Here is a 7,647-nt window from a genome sequence, read left to right on the forward strand (position 1 = left end):
TAGCCTTTGCAGGGTAAATTCAGAGTCCCCCAACTCTGTGGCGCAACACCTGCACTACTAATAAAGGGTGAAGATTTTCCTACAAGTGGAGACACCATGTGCTGTGCAAAGCAAGTGCCCAAGCACAACTGGCATTTCCACCATGGGGTTCTGAGCGGCTTTGGTGTGCAGTACACTGACAGTTAAGGAGTCTTAGATGGATATGGATTTATTACAATGTGTTCATAAAACCTTGTCAAGGCACCATTTCAATACAACTCATGGCCAGACATTCCAGTGATTGGTGCCTAAAGCCCCTCTTGCAAGCTGCCCTGCAATACTATCAGGGAACACTGCTTAATTGTATTTCTTTTACAAAGTGATGAAATGTAAAACTCTGCTCCCGGCATACTGGCTGGCACAGGAGTCTCAGCAAATATGTGATTCTTGCACTGCAGCTGGACTCTAATGACATGAAAGGTGCTAATGCAATGCAACTGGAACCTTTAATTATCCTAGTGACTAATAGGAAATCTCTCAAAGGGTCTAAGAGAATGAGCCTTATTCTTCACTGAGAGTTCCCTGAACTGTGCTTAGAAAAGGGGACAGACAAATGGCAAGTCTAAGAAGAGACCTGAGTGTGGGAGAGGGCTTCTCTTTCCTTTGACGATTAGCTTGTCAAACTTAGGAAGTAGAGAAAAGGAGAATAATGCTGTCCCCATTGCTGACTTACAAGAGTTGGTACCTGAACTTGTTCTACGTCCTGTAGGTAACTGGATAAACCTGCTGATGAAACAAAAAGATTTGGATTGACTTTGAATGTGTTTGTGTTCAAGGAAGAGAAAGAGTGACAGACAGCTGTCTCCCACTTGCTAATTGAATGGAGACTGTCAGATCTTAATGTACCTTGGGGATCATTTCTGTTTGATAAAGAGTTTCAGACCCTGTTTCTTAATTTTATCAAAAGTCTTCTTTGCTGAACCATCCAAGCTGAAAACTGTGCAGGCCACATTGCCTGGATTTTATGGGGCAATGCACAATGCATGTGGAGATGGGTAGTTCGTCGCGTTACTCAGTGCCATTGCTGCCTGGTTTTCAGACTGATGCAGATTCAGCCTTGTGTCACCACCAGCTACATCAATTTTTCTTCACTAATTATGGCAGCCAAGGGTAGAAAGGGAACAAGGGCTAATACGACTTATATGATATTACCTGGCAGCTCAGAGGTGGGAATAGTCTGCAGACATAAGAGAAAAACTTTGTCTATGTCTTTATTCACCCTTTCTCTCAAGCCCTTGACAAAACTTGGCAGTGCTAGATAATACAACATTAATTACATGGATTTTAAAGACAGAATAAATCACTTTCCTGAAGAAATGAAAAAATCAATGTCATGATTCAAACCATGCAATTTAATCCAGTGATTCCTGCCCCCAATACTACAGCAGTTAGGAAGCTGTTGAGCTGCTGAAGTAGCAGTGGTGGTGCTGAGAGTGTTTAAGGGTCAAGGTAGAGTCAGAAAATCAGACCAAGTCTTGCTCCTCTTGTCATGTTCATGTGGCATGGCACATATGGTGCCTACAGCAATGCAGCGTGTATGTGTGTAAGAGAGTGTGTGTGAGCGTGTGAGGGTGTGTGCATGTATGTGTGTGTGTGTACTACTGCTCTCTACCAGGTAGAATTACATGTTTCACTACTGTGCCATGCAAGGCATGGCCTTGGTTTTCTCAGGTGAAAATGCTAGTGTGCTGGCCTAAACCAAATCAAAATAAGAAATAAACTGCAAATTAGAAATCACAGAATCATAGAATGATTTAGGTTGGAAAAGAGCTTTAAGATCATCAAGTCCAACTGTTAACCCAGGACTGCCAAGCCTATCACTTAACCCTGCCTCTAAGCTCCACATCTATGCATTTTTTTAACACCTCCAAGGATGGTGATTCCACCTGGGCAGCCTGTTCCAATGCTTCACCCTTTCAGTGAAGAAATTTTTCCTAATATCCAATCTAAACCTCCCCTGGCACAACTTGAGGCTGTTTCCCCTTCGCAACTTGAAGCCATTTCCTTTTAAATCACTCATTATCAGCCAGCTGTAATCACGAGTCCCCCAAAATGCAGAAGGAGCTCTATCAGTGCCTTTGAAGCATCTAAACGTATTTGTTGCTGCCACCATGCAAGCCCAGGCAGTCCCAAGTCTGTTACTTCTCTTTCTGTTCTTGCTTTTCTGGTTAAATGCACCTGGGAATATCTAATTGTTTATGTCGTGAAACATTCATCATAAACAAACGAGATGGGCAAGCTAGCTGAGCAAATGCTGGGGAAATGAGTTAAAAAACTCTGGGATTGGTATAACTGATAGGGCACGTTTTGTGAGCAGGATGAAAGATTCATGTTTTATATGAAAGTGTAAAGAGGGGACAGGCACTGTGTATACCTGGAGAGAGAAAGCATTCCATGTGTAACTGTGGCTTGGCAAAAGCATGGGCGCTGTTGTTAGAAACACACAGAATAGATCGCTGGTGGAGCAGAGGAGTGATGTGATAAGGAATTTAAAGGCCTATTTTAAATCTCTTACAGTGATCTCTGATTTACATCAGTGCAAACAAGGGCAGAGACATGGCCTAAGTCAAAGCTGTAGGCATTGTTCAAATGTCTCGGTTGTTTTGTTTTTGTTTTGTTTCCTATATAGATAAAAGATAAAGAAAGCATATATTCTTTGTTAAATAATGCTCAGTGCTAAGGGACTTTCCAGGTCTTAAAGCTAAGGCTGAAGAAGTTAGCTTACATGTGGAATTGCAGCTGATCCAAGAGCACAGAAAATAAACAGTACATGTACCTCCATCCCTTGAACCCTGTGAGCTAGTTTTGTGGTTACTCTTCCCTTTGGTATTGCCTTATCTTGCCATGTTTACAGGATTCACCTTGTCTGCTACCCTGAGCCTCCCTGCCAATCACAAAGCATCTGAACGTACACAGAGAGGTTGGTTAGACTTGGGGTGGCAGACATCGCACTGATAGAGCCAAACAAAGTGGTGGGGAGACAACAGCTTTAAATGTCAGTGTGACTGTGTAGCCGTAAGTATTCTACAGGCTTGTTAACGGTATGCTGAGCTGGGAGGCCATTGAACAGAGGCATATATATATGGGAGAATCAGTAAGGTATCTGATACTCAGTGTTACCGGTATTTTTTTTCAGCGATAGTCAACTGCAGCGTGATTAGATTTAGACCATTTCTTCTTTGTTGTTCCATTAGCAAGCAATAAAGCACAATGAATGTGTATGAAAGAAAATAGATCTCAGATCTAAAGTGCCCAATCATGTCTGCAAAGCTAGACCTTTCGAGAGCAGATAAGAGACTTCAACCACTGCTTTGCTTTTTCTTTTATTTCCTGACTGGATCAGAGACAACTATGGATATTTAGTCTTTGCACTGTAGTACAGTTGCCCGCTGGTGGCAGCCTCTTCCAGATTGTTGGGCGACCTTAGTCTTAGTCTGTTACAATTGTGTCACACCTATCTTGGTCCCAGATGGATAGATGCACATACCAAGCTTAAAACGAGTATCTCAGCATTTAAGTATCATGGCGAGGAAACAACCCATTGGCAATATTACATGAATTTAAGTTGCCCAGGAGGTAATCCAATTTTCTTCTTTAGCTGTTTGTCATTTTTTAATTGAATGGCAAGAAGTTTGTGTCATTGCTGCATGTTACAGTTGTGCAACAATGAAGAGGTCGCCAAACAGCTGGAAGACAAGAAGCACATTGAGCCTAATCCTAGGAACTACAAAGCCAGTCAATTCAAATGATACCAGGTAACCCTAAGATAACTTGAAGAAGTTAAAAGTGAGAAATGTCTGCTAAGATAGAAGTATGTACCTCTACATTGTAAACAAAAGTGAAAAAATGCAACTTGCAAATAATTGCCTGCATATCCCTCTCCATGCTGTTGAATATGCTTCATTTTGTGTTTCTGACAAAGAACATTCTAAAACTAGCTTGAATCACTGCAGTATTGCTCTTGTACAGCACAGCATTGTGATTTCTTTTAGACTGCAACCTCTTGCATTGTTTGCTAGGTTCCTTAAACACCTAGCTATTGGACAGAAGTAATTAGCTGAAAATCTCCGCTTTCCTGGGAAAGAAGTCCTTCAAAGGCTGCTTAAGTGCTTAAAACCGTGGCCTCTATTCTTTCCCAAGGTTGCAAAACCCAAAGGCAAATAAGCCAAAAAAAAAAATTTAATTTGAACTGAAAATTATGATTTTTCTTCAGTCTCATGATTTTTAGTGAGCCTGACTCATGATTTTGAATGCTTAAGGTTTGCAGTACCCCGTGAGGTAGATACACTGCAGGACAGGTCCAAACAGCCCCTTAAAAAGTCATTTATTAGCTCTCCCTTCCTTTGTACTCCCTTTCATTGGGTGCATTTAATTAATTAATTTTACGCGTTCTTTTGTCTGTCATTTAAAAAAAAACAACCAACTTGTGGATTCAGGGCGCCAATAAAAAATTCTTTTATTTTAAAATTGAAAGATGAAAACCACCGTAATGAACTTGCCACTTCCGTAGAGTTCTGGTAACTTGGGTGTGATCTGATGGTACAGAATGATTCATGGGATAAAATTATAGACTTATGCAGGTGTGTACAAGAGCCTGGGTGGGGTGTAGGCAAACAGGGAATTTTATATGGCAATAAACATGGGTATGTGGTATAAAGAAACTGTACTGCCTTAAAAAATATTATTTCATTTTATTTTTATTTGATAAGGACAAATTGAACGACCTTTCTGGTCAAATATAAAGACATTGCTTTCCTCTTCTTCTGCCAGAGTCCAACAGAGACAGCACTATATACCTTCAAGCAGGTGGAACCCTTGTCTGATTCTTAGCACCATGCAAGAGCAATGTGCAACTCATGCCTGGATTCTCCTTATGCGTGAAGTCTGCCTTTATAGGAACTAGACAACATGGCAATATTCAAGGTCAGGTAAACCTTCACCTGAAGAGAGTGCTTTTGGGGATTTCTCCCTGCACAGCCTTTAACCTTGCATTCTGTCTCACAGAAAGAGTCAGCATCTTCAAGTGCTATGGAAAGGGTAGGTCCCATCTAGTCTCACTGGTGGACTAAGTGGAAAAGCTGTGCCCCTCCAAGCAGTGGGTTACAATCTCACACCTGATCATAGTGCCACATACAGTGAAGGTCAGAAGGCCAAAGGTTGAGAAATCTGGCTTGCAAAGCAAACAGAAATGTTTCTGTTTGCAGACAGAAATGCTGACTGTACATAGAGCCACAGGAACTTCCAAACCACAAGAATTGCCTCTTACTGCTTCCCTCTTCATCTTCTCTTCCTCCACCACCAATCTTTTCTCTTTCTTGCCACTGTTGGCCTGAAATTCTTCTTGCCTGAAGCCCCTGCTGTCTGAGACAGCCTACGCATGTCTGCCTGAGCACCTCTGTTGATTTCAGAATTCATCAGAAGAAAGATTTTAAAAAAAGACTAACTTCAAAACTCGTATAAAGTTATACAGCTCTGCTGAAATCAGGGGTTAGACAAATAAGAATTTGTTGAAATGTCAGTGACACATGTTTTGCTTTTTTTTTTCTCTCGCAGTTTCTCCCTCGCTCTGTGGTTTGTTATCATTCAGCTCTGCAAGGCTTTGTTTAACTCTAGGAAAGGCCAATAGGAGTTGGAATTAGATCCAATTTTGTTTGCACAGGAGTGTGTGGCTAAGGCTGGGCCTTTGAAGAAGGGTGTATTATACACTCTGGAGGTTTTGGAAGATCATCATAACTATTGCTTGAGGGTCAGACTGTACCAGGCTCATTCTCCTCTTATAATCTTACTCCACAGATAAGTCCTATTTGCCAGAGTAAAGGACACAGTAAGGTACTTCTGAAAAAGGATAACTGTCCCTTGTCCTAAGGCAGCTCTAAGAGAAGTGTGCTTTATGGGATGTATGGGGCTCTGGCCTATAGATAGCTCTTGCATAGGCACTATTATCCTCCTAAATTCCAGCATTCCCCAGATCATGACAAGATCTGTATATTGAGTCTTGGGAGTTTATGGACTCCTTAGTAAAGCGACGACAGAAAATGGCTCCATTTTATACCAGCCAGGTGCAGTCTTTGGGCTTTTGACAAAAGTCAGCATAGATGGTAGGATGTGTTCATCTACAGCAGCTGATCAGCTCTTCCTGAAGCCTGGAAACCTTCTGCCAGGGGGAGAGATGGGCTGCTGAGGACACAAGTGGTAACATTTAGAAGTACAGATCTGTTGTCATCTTCCTGCTACCAGCTCAGCATAAATCCAGCCTATTCGAGTGAGCAGTAAAGCCCACCCCAGACTGTCCAGAAAACAAAATCAGAATGCAGTATTTTCTCTGCATAAATAACTAGCAATTCCTGAGGAAATGGGTCCCAGATTTCCCTATGAATTGGGGCCTTAAGTTCTGACATAGGGAGCTATTCATGGAGGAAATTCTAATTGAGTCAGGTTGTGTTTTTTCCACAAATTGTTTACCCTCTGTCTGGGTCTTTACTGTATTCCTAAAGGGACCTGTGTTGCACCCAGGTGTTGTGGTGGTTAGGCAGATTTAGGTGAGCACTCCTGCATGCAGAAGTCAAATACTAAGGATAAGAAATATGTCTATGGTCCATAAGAGGGACAGATCATATGGTCACCATCTGGGGCCCGGGGATGGCTCTCTGCACTGAAATAGCAGTTGCTGTGCCTTGCTGTGTTTCCACAACAGCAACCAAAGATGGTGACATGGAGGAAATTAACGCCAACTGCCCATTCATTTCCTGATTCTTTGTTCTACATGCTCCAGTATTTTTAAAAAGAGAGACTGAAATGTAAGGAATCCTGATTCTCACCTCTGACAGGTATGGATTGAAGTGAGTGGAGTTATCCTGGTGTAATCCAGGTTAAAAGGAAGAAACAGGCCTCATACTCTATGCTGAAATTCTCGTATGAAACGTTTCCCAGAAATATCAAAGAATATTAAAGTTCTTTGGGAGCAGGGACTCTCTCATACTGTGTGTGAACAGTGTCCAACACAATGGGGCTTGCTCTTGGCAGAGACCTCTAGGAGCTACAGCAATACATGTAATAACATCTAACTACACCTTCAAGACATGGTGTAGGGAAGTACATTGTGTTAACTCAGTTGAGTGCCTGCCTAACCTGTGATTTAGAGGGGCCCCTCCCTCAGCGTTCAAAGGAGGAAATGAAATCTTCCCCAGGGAAGAAGTATTCTGACCTTTCAGCGGCAGGGTCTATGTGTATCGGCTACAAAAGAAGAGCAGGAACTGGGACGCTTAGGATCAGTTCCCCAGTTTGGCTACCTGGCCTTTGGCAAGTCGCTTAATTACTCTGCTATACAATTGCCCAATTGTCATAATAATTCTTTTCTTTCCCATAGCAGGGTGGGGATGGACGGAAAGGAAGCAAATTCTTCCTACATTTATGATTACAGAGTGCTTTAAGGTGCCCTGGTGAAAGGGCAAAGGGACAGTAATAGATCACATTCATCTCTGCTAGCTGGTCCCTAAAAGTATTTACTTACAAAGCTGAGGCAAGCTCACTGTCTTCAGTGGTAACTCTTTAAGGAAGGAGTTGCTTAAGGTAACATTTTCCAAAGCATCTAAGTGAGTCTCCCAAATT

The sequence above is a fragment of the Falco biarmicus genome, chromosome 1 (assembly GCF_023638135.1).
Source record: "Falco biarmicus isolate bFalBia1 chromosome 1, bFalBia1.pri, whole genome shotgun sequence".
Classification (NCBI taxonomy): domain Eukaryota; kingdom Metazoa; phylum Chordata; class Aves; order Falconiformes; family Falconidae; genus Falco; species Falco biarmicus.